The sequence below is a fragment of the Pteronotus mesoamericanus genome, unplaced genomic scaffold (assembly GCF_021234165.1).
Source record: "Pteronotus mesoamericanus isolate MK-2021 breed Mesoamerican mustached bat unplaced genomic scaffold, CSHL_Meso_final scaffold_651, whole genome shotgun sequence".
Lineage (NCBI taxonomy): Eukaryota > Metazoa > Chordata > Mammalia > Chiroptera > Mormoopidae > Pteronotus > Pteronotus mesoamericanus.
Genome location: NW_026555325.1, coordinates 29,363,912 through 29,375,912, shown reverse-complemented (window position 1 = coordinate 29,375,912; position 12,001 = coordinate 29,363,912). Strand labels below are relative to the sequence as shown.

Genomic DNA, 12,001 nt, shown 5'->3' with positions numbered 1-12,001 from the left:
GCTCATGTCTAGCTGATAGTTTTCATTGATGCCATAAGGAAAAACAAGCTCAATCATGCCGCTACTGCAGATTTTCAAGGGAAGACAGAAATACAGATTTCTATGCGAAATCTCTTGAATTCATATTTAGAATTCAATTAATCAAAACAAAACATTGTGTAGGTCAAACAAGGCTAAAGTGAAAGCCTCCTGAGGGTCAAGATGAACTCATGGGTAGCCAGCTTCTACCTAAGATCTAGGGCAATATCTTTAATTCCCAAATGATGAAACGGGCTGAAGCCAGTTGGGCAACCACACTCTGTAACTTGTGGCAGAGCTGGGGTTTTCAGGCACGAGTATCTTCCCTTTAACTTAGGACCGTCACTGTCACTTATGACCACTCTTAGACTGGCTGAATCTGATCAGACCTGTTGAAATAGCAGATCAGAAGCCAACCAGCAGCTGCCTTCAGTTGATCTGATCCTTGGGTCTCAAGCTGTATTTATATAGATTTTCATAATAGAAGGTGTAATTTTCTGTTCTCACCATTTGTATCATGGGAAGCTGAGTGACTGAGAGATGAGATGGTTCCTCATAGGAAATAATACTCTGATTACAGGCATTTGTTTGGAATGGTCTTTGAGCAGTGTGGCCAGATGCGAAGAGTAGCGGCGAGGGGTATGGGAGGAGGCATGAGCAGGGCCCACTGGATCCAATTGCTGGTTCTGGTTCCTATCAAAATGCTTCTCTGTTTATATGAAGGTGGTGTTGTGTGATGGTTAAGTATATGAAATAGCTTTAAACATTGACTCAGCTGCTTACTGTGACTTAAGCTCTTTAGATCCCATGTGTAAAATAGTGATAGCAACAGTACCTGAATCATAGAGCTGTACTGCATAGAAAGTGCTTAGAATGGTATTTGTACAAGATAGGCACTTGGTACATATTTGCTACCATTTGTAACAAATGCCAAAACTTGTTGAATGCCTACTATCCACTAATTTACTGATAGTTACTATCTGTAATTATCTCTACAATCCTCTTCATTTTATATATTATCTTTAATAATGAGAAAATCATGACCTTGGGACATCAAGTCTTTTGTCTAATGTCACCCTGGCAGGTAGTGAACCGAGTGTTTGAAACCTAGCCATTTGTTTAACCCCTCTCTCCAGCATCTTGTAAGTGTTCAACTGAAGATACTATTCAGATCTTTAAATGGAGATAAAAATCAACTTTGGTCAAACAACAAATACTTGTCACATCAAACACCAAAGCAAAGGAGTCCCAAAGCAAACAATTAAAAACACTGCATGCTTGATAATCTTTTGTTTCGTGTAAAAATGTATCCGGAATGGAAGTGTGCCGCATGGCTAAGAATGAGACAGGAGAGCATGTGGTCAATTTTCAGTCTGCATAAGCCCCCATTCTCACCCTCTGAAATGCTATGGCACTTAATAAATTATTTGTTTAATATTGATCAATTTCCATGGTGGTAGCTTTTAGAATTAAAACATGTATTGAATGCTGATATTGGGAAAATAACACCGGGAATATTTTACTCTCACATATTTTTTCTTAAAAAAGTTCTTGCTTTTATATAATTTTCTATGCCAAGAAAGAGTGGAATAAAAGATAAACACTTATAAAGTATAGGAAGCAACTTACATAAAACTATTGAATGAAGAAAAGAAAGGAAAAAATGAAGGAAATAAGCAGTTACTGACTTCTAACATACTAACATGAACCAGGTCCTATGCCAGGTGCTTTTATCTACATATTATGCATATTAGCATTTACTGAAGGAAAAACAGCCAAACCAGGGACAAAATACATGTAGAAATGTATATATATAGCCAACTCAATTTTTCATGGGCAGATATTTCAATTTAAACATCTCAAATCTTACTTAGACATAACTCCTTACCTTGACCATTCATTTTATTTAATTTTTTTTGACAGAATAATTTTTAATTGACTTTAACCAAGCAAGAGAAGGGAAGGAGAGTGTCCTTTCAACTGAAATATTTAATTATCATACGTGCTGAGAAAATATAAACTAGAAACCATATAAATACAAATTTTCCCTGCTTTAGGATGAACTTAATATTAGATAATGATACCTAGTCTCAGCAATAATATAGACAGCAGGAATGTATTATACAAGAAAAGATTAAAAAAAAACCCCACTTTCTTCAGTCTGATTCTAAAGTGTAATTTCATTATTTGAGTTACAGGCATTGCAACTTCCAAGAATATAAAATGCATCCACATTTGAGTGTTGGTTTTAGAATACAAAACAATATTTTAAAACCAAATAGGAATGAATTTGTTCACTAGCCTCTCTTTTGGATAATTGCCATATATTGCTATTTTTTTCCCTGGGCAGGTAATTGAAAATTGACTATATATAAATTGTCATGCTTTTCTGGGGAAATAGCCTAGACTCAAACTTTGTCACCCACATTTTTATCTAAGTTACAATTTTACCAGGCCTAAAAATTATAGCTATTCTAGTATATTATCCTATTACATCTCATTAATATATTCTCTTCTTTTTAGCTTCATGTGGTATAAAGGAATTTTGCCAGTGTCATTTATGTCTAAGAAATTCATTCATTTTGTGTTCATCTATATCAGAGTTAGCTATGAAGTATTTTAGTGACAGAATAGGACGAATAAGATCACAGCAATATTTGAACATGTGATTTAGTCTTCCTAGTTTTGCAATAACCCTCTTTATGACAACAGAGAAATTTGCACTGTGAATCTCAAATACCAGCACCTGGCCACGTTTGACCCAATTTGTGCATGGTCTGTGTGCAACCAAAGACTTGAATAAAGACCCACAGAACAAAATGGAAAGCAGCACTAACTTGTCTATTTATTAATTTATCAAGATGAGTTCTGTGACTCATCAGGAAACTGGGTTGAAGTAATAGTTGATCTAATTAGTTAATGGATTTAGTAGAGGGAACTGAAGGTTTTCACTCTCTTAAGAGTCAATAATAAGAAACTTAACTTTCAAGTTCTCCTTGTCATAGGTCAGGTCCCTGGGACACTGACTTGGAGAATGAGATGTAAATGCAGGAAGCTTCTGGGAACATGTTGCCGGAGCAACACCTGTGCTGAGAGGCGAAGGAGGGATGGGAGGGAGAGACTAAAATGTGACAGGGTCGCAGCAGAGGCCCGAGACCCCCCCAGGAAGCTCCGAAGCAGGGTGGGGCCTGCAGAGGTCCAGGGCTGGCTAGAGCTGGCGCAAAGGGGCTGGGGCAGAGCTCTTCCCGACTTCACAGTAACATCATGTTGATACCTTAAATTTGGAGGCATGTGTGTTGGATATTTACAACAGGGTGACTGGCAGATTCTAGAAACCAGAGCTTCTGTCACTCCCCTCTCAAGTCCTCTACATCTGGAGAGCGGATTTACCAGCAAACCCCCAGGTAAGAAAGATTGATGTGCCCATCTCCCTGCCCAAATTCAGTGAATTCTGTGTAAGCACTTAATTGCACAAAGTGCTACACAGGGAGAGAATGACATAGTGGGTTGGTCAATTGTCCTTCTAGTTTTTTCTGTAAAAGACACATTTTTTATTTTCTCCACTAACTTTATTGATCTGGATATTTTGAATATGTCAGCTATTTCCCACATAGTATAATATTGATTGTTCTCAATTAATGTCTTGATTTGATTACTATTAACTTCATCTAGCCTCTCCGACCAGGGAGCATCCATCGTCCAGTGAGAGAGATCTCCAGCACAAAACTTCACAAACCACTTTTGATATGTTTGATCAGTCACAGCACCTTCTCCATATGCTGCACAAATCTTTTGCGTTTCAGTTGCCTTTTTATCTTTCTTATAATAATAAAGCATGATACGCCAAAAATGCCACTTATTTTCTTCCATCTTCAATATTAAAATGGCATCACAAGTATTCGCCAATTCTGATTTTTTAAAAATGCACGTTGACGTGACAGCTGTCTAACAATCTAACATAATTGTTTTGAATGAAGTTAAAGACAACTAAACGTTACTAGAGCCATCGTACAGAAAAAAACAAACACATTTTTTGGACAGCCCAATACGACACTCCTAGGTCTTGTACTACTGTAATTTCTCCAGGCAAGGTGTCCTCTATTCTACACAGAGAATTACTCTGATCCCAGGATTTCTAGACCTGCTGTGTTGTGAGTGATCTTTATTGTTGCCTTTCATTTTTCTTCTTTAAAGATTTTATTTATTTATTTTTAGACAGGGGAAGGGAGAAAGAGAGGGAGAGAAACATCAGTGTGTGGTTGCCTCTCGCACGCCCCCTACTGGGCACCTGGCCTGCAACCCAGGTATGTGCCCTGACTGGGAATGGAACTAGTGACCCTTTGGTTTGCAGACTGACACTCAATCCACTGAGCCACACCAGCCAGGGCTTTTCTGTTGCCTTTCTGAAAGAAGCAACTGAGCTCCAATGGAAATGAAACCACTGCTGTATCATACAGCTTGATGATATGACCACCAAAGCCTAAATGACAGAGTAATAAAAAGAGTAAGTACTGACAATGATTGAATAACATCCTGGATAAATACTTAGCAAAAGCTAACTGAAATGATTTTAAAAAGTAATGCCATTTCTTCACTGGTAAACATGGTCATTCATACCAGTAAAGTAGAATGATAAAAACTGCAGATTGTCTTTGTTTCATGAATTCATAAAATACTTCTCAAGCCATTTTAGAATGTATACCATAGGGAGAAGATGGTTTTAACTATATTAGTGAAGGCACATAATGAATTTGGGTTAAAATCATTCCAGCTTTTAAAAAAGTTAATTCTCAAGAAGAGGAACTAAGCCGATTTCTATATTTGCAAACATCAGTCTCTTTAGGAAACTCAGAGAGGAGCTGTCAGGGGTTCACTGCTGCCTGGGGTGGCAGAAGATTTTAGGGGGGCCATTCTGAAAAAGGCTGTACATCTCTCATAGTTCTTTCTTCTTCTGAGTCCTTTGCTCCATAAAAAAGAAACTAAGGGAGTGCCCAAGTTTTAACAAACAAACATTATACAGAAATTCTTCTCAGCTTTGTCCCTTACATACTCAACCCACACAAAATCCTGGCAGTGTGGCAAATGTAAAAACACCACTTAGACATTCAATGTAGGAAAAAAACACAATAGCCATCCAATGGAGGAGGACTTATAACTTTAGTATACTATGCTAGATTGAGGAAACTCAGTAAGAAAATGTGGGTGCTCCTAAAATTCAATGATTAAAAAGTGACTCAGTACTGACTACATCTATTCTACCGTCTATTACATTTCAGTAACAGGCATCAAAGCAGACTGGAAGTGGGGTGTCCAACAAATGTTTTTTCACAACATAAAAATCATCTGGTGCCAACTCTTTTATGCATTGCAACTCAGCACAGAGTCTCACTCATGGTAGGGATGCAGTCTCTCTCAGTATCTCGTTCTTAGATAAACTGCTGAAATATAGGTAGGGCCCCATTTGGATTCTATAATCAACTTCTTAATTCCTCTCCTATAATGTCCATTGTTTTATTCATCAAAACTATGTTGAGCATTTTCTATAGTGTGATATGTTAACTAGGAGCTGGAAATACAGAGGAACTTATATCCTACTTGAGACATATAATTAAGATATTTAAATAAAGTAATGGAGATACTGAAGCACAGAGGAGTGACCTGGAGCTGTGTGTATATGTGTGTGTTTTTGTATGCAATCAAATGCATTTTTCTCTTGAATGAAGTGTTTGGAATATTGATAAATAAGGGCAGTAGCTTCTCTTATACTGACTGAAAATATGAATGCAGCTAATGTTTCTGTTAATCAAGCAGGGGATATTGTGAAGATAAAGAAATGTAGCATGGAGTCCTAAGAATAATCTTGCTTATTTTTCCTGGTTTAAAAAATGGATCTGCCTTTTGACCCAGCGATCCCACTTTTGGGAATATATGTGAAGGAACCCAAAGCACTAATTTGAAAGAACATAAGCACCCCTATGTTCACTGTGCATTACTTACAACCACCAAGATATGGAAATGCCCAAGTGTCCATAGGTAGATGAGTGAATAAAACAACTATGGGACAGTTACACAATGGAGTACTACTCAGCTGTTAAAAACAAGAAAATTTTACCCTTTGTGACAGCATGGATGGACCTGGAGAATATTACGCTAAGTGAAATCAGACAGTCAGAGAAAGACAAATATCATATGATTTCAGTCATATGTGGAATCTAATGAACAAACTGAACTAATAAGCAAACTAAAGATAGGCTACTAGCTAGAGAGGAGGTGAGGGTACAGGGTAGAAGGATTCAGCTAAAGGAGAAAGGACTTGTGGACATGGACAACCGTGTACCGATGGGGGGAGGGAGTACAAGGGGACTAAACAATAATGAAAAAATATAATAAAAAAGAAAACAAATGCATATTCCTGGGCCCCATCCCAGGTTCACTGAAAAAAAAAAAGCAATACCACTGAGACAGTCTTTCAACCATTCAACAATATTTTTGTTTCTCTTTTAGGTACAATTCATATGTTAGGTTCTGGGGGCTTTGAGAAGAAGGACGGATATTCAAATTGCTTTCAAAGTCTTACTAAATAAGAAATTCCATATATCTGATATGCGTGAGCTTTTTAAAAGTTTGAGATAACTTTGATATTTTTCAGGAAAAACATATTCTAACTCATATTTTTTTAAATAAAATTTTATCCTGTGAAAATGAGTTGTTTCACAAGTGATTTTGGCAGAATATGAATTCACCTTTACAACAAGCACACATGAAAGAATGAAATAGATTCTTGTTTGTCTTTGGCTGTCAAACTTTTTACCTACAACTTTAGGTCTCTGTCTTTATAGATAACAGAAGTGGTTCTGAAGGTTAAGGCCATTCCTGAGCATGTGTATAAAGGAATTTTGCAAAGCTCACATATTGACTGAGTCAACTACTGCTTTGCTGGATTTTTCAGGTCATGCTCACCTTACCTTGCAAATGTTGTTATAGTAAATCATGCCATGGAAGCTCACGGAATTTGAATGTGACTTCTGACTTTGACATGCATTGTCTCCAATCAGTTAGCTACCATGAAAATTGAGTATGACCCATTTGTAGGCAACTGCATTGCTTTTATCCCCCTTTTTCTATAGGCATTTTATCCTAGATCAGCCTCTTCAGCAATGAATATGGCATCTGTCCCTAGAGACAATGGGTGACAGAATAGGCCGATGTCTGTACAAATATTTTACCACTGTTGAAAACCAGGAAAACAAAACCAACAGCCTAAAGTACATGCCCTACAGATGACTTAAGCAGCAATAGCATCTCTTAGTTTGAAGGGTAGCATCTTGACCGGACACACACCTGGAAAACAATCTTCTTCCTGACCTAAGAGGTACTCAGGCACACAGAGCGCAGGTGTCAGCAGTCATACTAACTAGAGGGAGGACTGACAGAGCACCTGCAGCAGCTCCTGTAGAAGGTGGGAGGTTCAGGTCAGACTACAGAGAAGTCCCCTTTGCGCCTGATGGATCACACTGCATGGGGATTTCTGCCCTGTGAGATCAATGAGACTGGCTGAAGTTGTGACATGGCAAGCAAAAGGCCCAGCGTGGGAGGAGTGCACGTTTTTCTCTGAAATAGAAAGCTCTTCTCTCACCCTGTTTTTTATTGATGGGCACTCCGATGTAAAAAGAAAATGCACATCTGTTACTTTGAAATTGGGCACATTTTCCTTAGTAGACCTTCCAAAGGAATGGGGAGTTAAACCTGTCACTTTGAAAGTGTTTTCCATGCCTTGGCTAAGGTGTGAGAGAAATCACTTTGGAGATGTCATGAGTGAAGAGGGAGATGGCTAGAACTTGTGTTAAAAACACAAGTCCTTTTGTTTGGAAAACAAAGAACCATGACTGTAAGACTAATGACCTTAGAGAAGAACTGAATCTGAACATCACTCAGGAAAGAGGTCCTAACAGAAGGCTTAAAATTTTCACTGCAGCTATGCTACATGAATGCATTTTATACCTGTTACTCTAGCACTTTACTTAATGCTATTTTTTTTAAACTCACTCACTCACTAAGGGTCCTGGAATCCACTTATATGTCGCTCCCTTGACAGCAAAATCAGCTGTTATCATCCTTTGCTGTCTTGACTCTCTCTGACGTTTAGGCAGCCCACCAGGGCACTGACAACGGGGAGAGGGAGCTGCATCCTCACGCTTTATTGTCCTGTTATTTTTGTGTGATTTCTTCCCAGGAGGAAATTGTACATTTTTACCAGGCAGATATTAGAAAAAGAAGTGATTTTCCTCCCCCCAAAATTACAGAAAATCTGTGACATGCAGACTTTTCTGGAATTTTATTAAAATATTATCTGACAAGCTGCCTTTAGGTCTGTGTTGTTCTCTTTGTGTGAGGGAAGAAGCGGCTGTTACTTAAACTTTAGGCAATAAACAAAGACATGCTTTCTAGCGCACAGACGGTTAGAGTGATCAAATGGAGAGGTGAAAGTTATGGTAGTCTCCTGTTATCGGGGGGATATGTTCCAAGAACCTGGGTGGATGCTTGAAACTATGGATAGTACTGAAACCTATGTAGATGGCAATGCCTCAAATAACATCATTTGTTCAATGTTGTTTTCTTATCATGTTGATGTGGTGATATAAACTTTTGTTTATATCAATTAGATTATGGTAAAACTGGTTTTGCTATGCATCCTTTGGCTTAAAGCTTGGCTTAACTTTGTATATACCTATGATCAAATTTAATTTATAAACTAGGCACAGTGGGAGATTAACAACAATAACTACTAATAAAATAGAACCAGTATAAAAATACACTGTAATAAAAGTTACGTAGGTGCCTTTGGGGCCAGCCATTTTTAAGGAAAGCGAATGGTTACTTGAGCACAGGCACTGGGGTACCACAACAGCCATCTGATAACTGCGGCCACTACTGGGGGACTAAATGGGCAGGTGGCTTCCATAGCGTGGGCAGGTGCGGCAGAGAGATGCTTCACGTCCCAGGCGGGACGGGGCTGGGTGGTATGAGGTTTTTGTCATGCTGCCCAGAACAGTGCTCAATTTAAAATTTATAAATTATTTCTGGAAATTTCCATGTAATGTTTTTGGACTGCAGTGGACCTTGGGTAACTGAAACCATGGGAAGCGAAACAATGAATAAGGGTAAGACGACTGTAGACTACGGTAAGAATTACTTGGTTCTGTCTATAGTCATTAAATTTAGTGCAATAGTAACCCCAAAGATTTGGGATCTGAAGCAGTCCATCTGTTCCCTCTATTAAAAGCTTTTTGGTCTGGCTCCTAAAACCCAATCCGTTCATTTTTTTCTTTCAGTGAAAAATAAGAGAAATTTTGAGAAAAGTTACAAATCATGGCAAATATATATATATATATATATCTCCTTGTAATACATTTCCCCTGGGAAAAATGGTAATAAATACAAAGAACTTGTGAAATATGCTTCCATTAAAGTAAAGCACAACTCTTTCATAGGACTCAATGCATACCCAGCCCCGCTCGCTGCTCCATGGGACTGTGATACGCGCAATGGAACCAGCGTGTAAATGGGTCACTCTGGGTGTTCTTCATTAAAAAGAAATGTATCCTTTGGGAAAATTTTGGATAAATAGACTGAATGTTCTTTCATTTCTGAAGCCTTTGCCTAGAACTATGAAGCCAGGTATTCGGAGCAAAACCATCTGCTAAAGATCATGGAGCTGGGTGAGCGGCTGCTACGCCCCGGCCTCCCCGCCCCGCCCCGTGTGTCTGGGTGAGGCTCCACTAGAGGCACAGGCAGCAGCCCGTTTGCTCTGCTTCCTTACCTGGAAGATGCAGGCACCTAAAATCAGACAGAAGCAAACACGTATTTTCCTAAACCCACAAAGCGGATGGCATTGTGAAGTCTCTAGGATAACAGAAAACACCACATATACCCACACTATACCACCACCACAGCAACTGTTTTTATTTTTGTAAAGCAATTATCAACTTAAGTATAAATGAATACAGTATTTGAGATCTGAGATCCTTGGAAAATCTGCTGTTGCAATCAAAACATAATTGAGCTATTTTGGAACAGAAGGCCTACTTGCTCTTCAAACACACAAATATCTAAAAATTAAATGCTGACCCATTTAGAACAGTATTACTTCAACTGTAATTTTTAAAGGGTTTAATTTAGATGAATTTCCCTGCTTGGTGCAGTTTCCATAGTCCAATACTGATGTTTCTGAACCTCATGTGTGCGTGCACACGCGTGCGTGTGTGTGCATGTCTTTGTCTGTGTTGAGGGCGCGCAGACACAACCAACAGTGATGAATTAATTTCCTCAGGTGATCTGATCCACAAATCCACGTGCACACCAATCATTATTTTCAACCTAAATAAATAATGCCTTGTACATGTATATACTATTTTTTTCAAATATGTAAATATGCTCTTGTGATAAGAAAAATGTGAAATTATTTTGAAGTGTTATAGAATTCATTGTAGATTTTTGTTATTACTATTATTCAATATGTGGATTATAAAAACATAGCAATTATCTATAGAGCTAACCACAACATTTTAAATGTTAAGAAGTTATCCTTCCTGAATCAAGTGCATTGTGGTAATATAGTTCAAGAGTTACTGATAAAAGAGTTATAATAGGGACTTACTGGAGATATACAATATAATGGGGGATATAATAGATATAATGGGATTTTCAATTATAAATGAATCCCATTATAAGAATCATTAAACCATTTGGTTATATTAACTTTAAATGTTCAGTCCTAGCCCCAAAATAAAACACTCAGAAAACCATTACCATCCATTACCTTTGAGGATAGGAGTAGAATAGTGTGAGCAGTCGGTGAGAAGGCACTTATTTCTATTCTGTATACCTCTATTTTGCTTGAATTGTTTACAACAAACATAAATTCAAGTATTACTTTTATATTTAAGAAGATTACAATAAAAGCGAGCCCACGGAGGTGCTGGCTCCTGAGTGTCTCTCTCCCTTCCCCTCCCTTCCATTAGGCTTATGTTAGCTGCCTGAGAATTACTTCGCATCCCTTGCAACTTTGAAGGGTGCTGCCAACCTGACAATCACGTTCCCCATGTGCCAAACCCTCTGTGGCCCCGGCTTCACATTTCACATGAAGTCTGAGCTCCCAGGGAGGACTACAGCACAAGCTGCCATATCCACACATCCGTGTGTTTGGTGGCTATAGGACAGTAGTAAATTTCCACTCAACCATGTCTTGCAGTTCAACTGCTTGTGGGTGCAGAGCAAAAAATGATTCTTGGCTTCTGCCATCAAATGTGCTGGGACATGCTGGGGAGCATTTATGAAGTCCCACTCTGTCCTGTACCAGGAGATGATTACAGTTGGCTGATTGATGGCACCTTCTCCCTACAATAACTCCATGATAGCTGGTATTTGGGTTAGGGATGCACAGGGATCATGTGATATTTAATGTATTTAGACTCAAAAAGCTGTAGCAAATTCTGTGTACCACTCGCCAATGTGTTAACTTAGTCTAAAATTCTTTATATTCTGTCCCCCCAAAATGCGGGCATGCTGAATTACCCCAGCTTAAGTACTGTCATGTTGTATTATGGCATGACATTCAGGTAGCTCATTGTAGCCAATAAAAACATCAATACCCTTGGGGGAGATTTCATGGAAAGCAGATGCACTGCTATATTTTTTCCTAAGAAATTTAGTCCACTTTTAGTAATGCATATGTGAAGTGGATAAAAGACCACAAATATAAAACTCCAGATTTTATTTTATGTGTAAACTAGACCTTTAAAATTTAAGTATATAATCTGAGGAAAAAGAATTATTTAAATCAAGCTTCACAATTTCTCTTCTGTTGCCCATATTTACGATTTCCCTTATTCAAATGAAGGACAAACAAGATGGGTGATTTTGATTTAGGACCAATATATACCAACTGGCTTTACTTTTGCCAGTATCCCTAAGGGTCTAATAT

General features: G+C 38.3%; 1 protein-coding gene across 2 annotated transcripts in view; it reads right to left on the bottom strand.

Annotated features, from left to right (window-relative positions):
- The window catches only part of B3GALT1 (beta-1,3-galactosyltransferase 1), a 110,038-nt gene that overhangs the window by 41,132 nt on the left and 56,905 nt on the right, over nt 1-12,001 (bottom strand). The gene's annotated exons all lie outside the window — the stretch shown is intronic.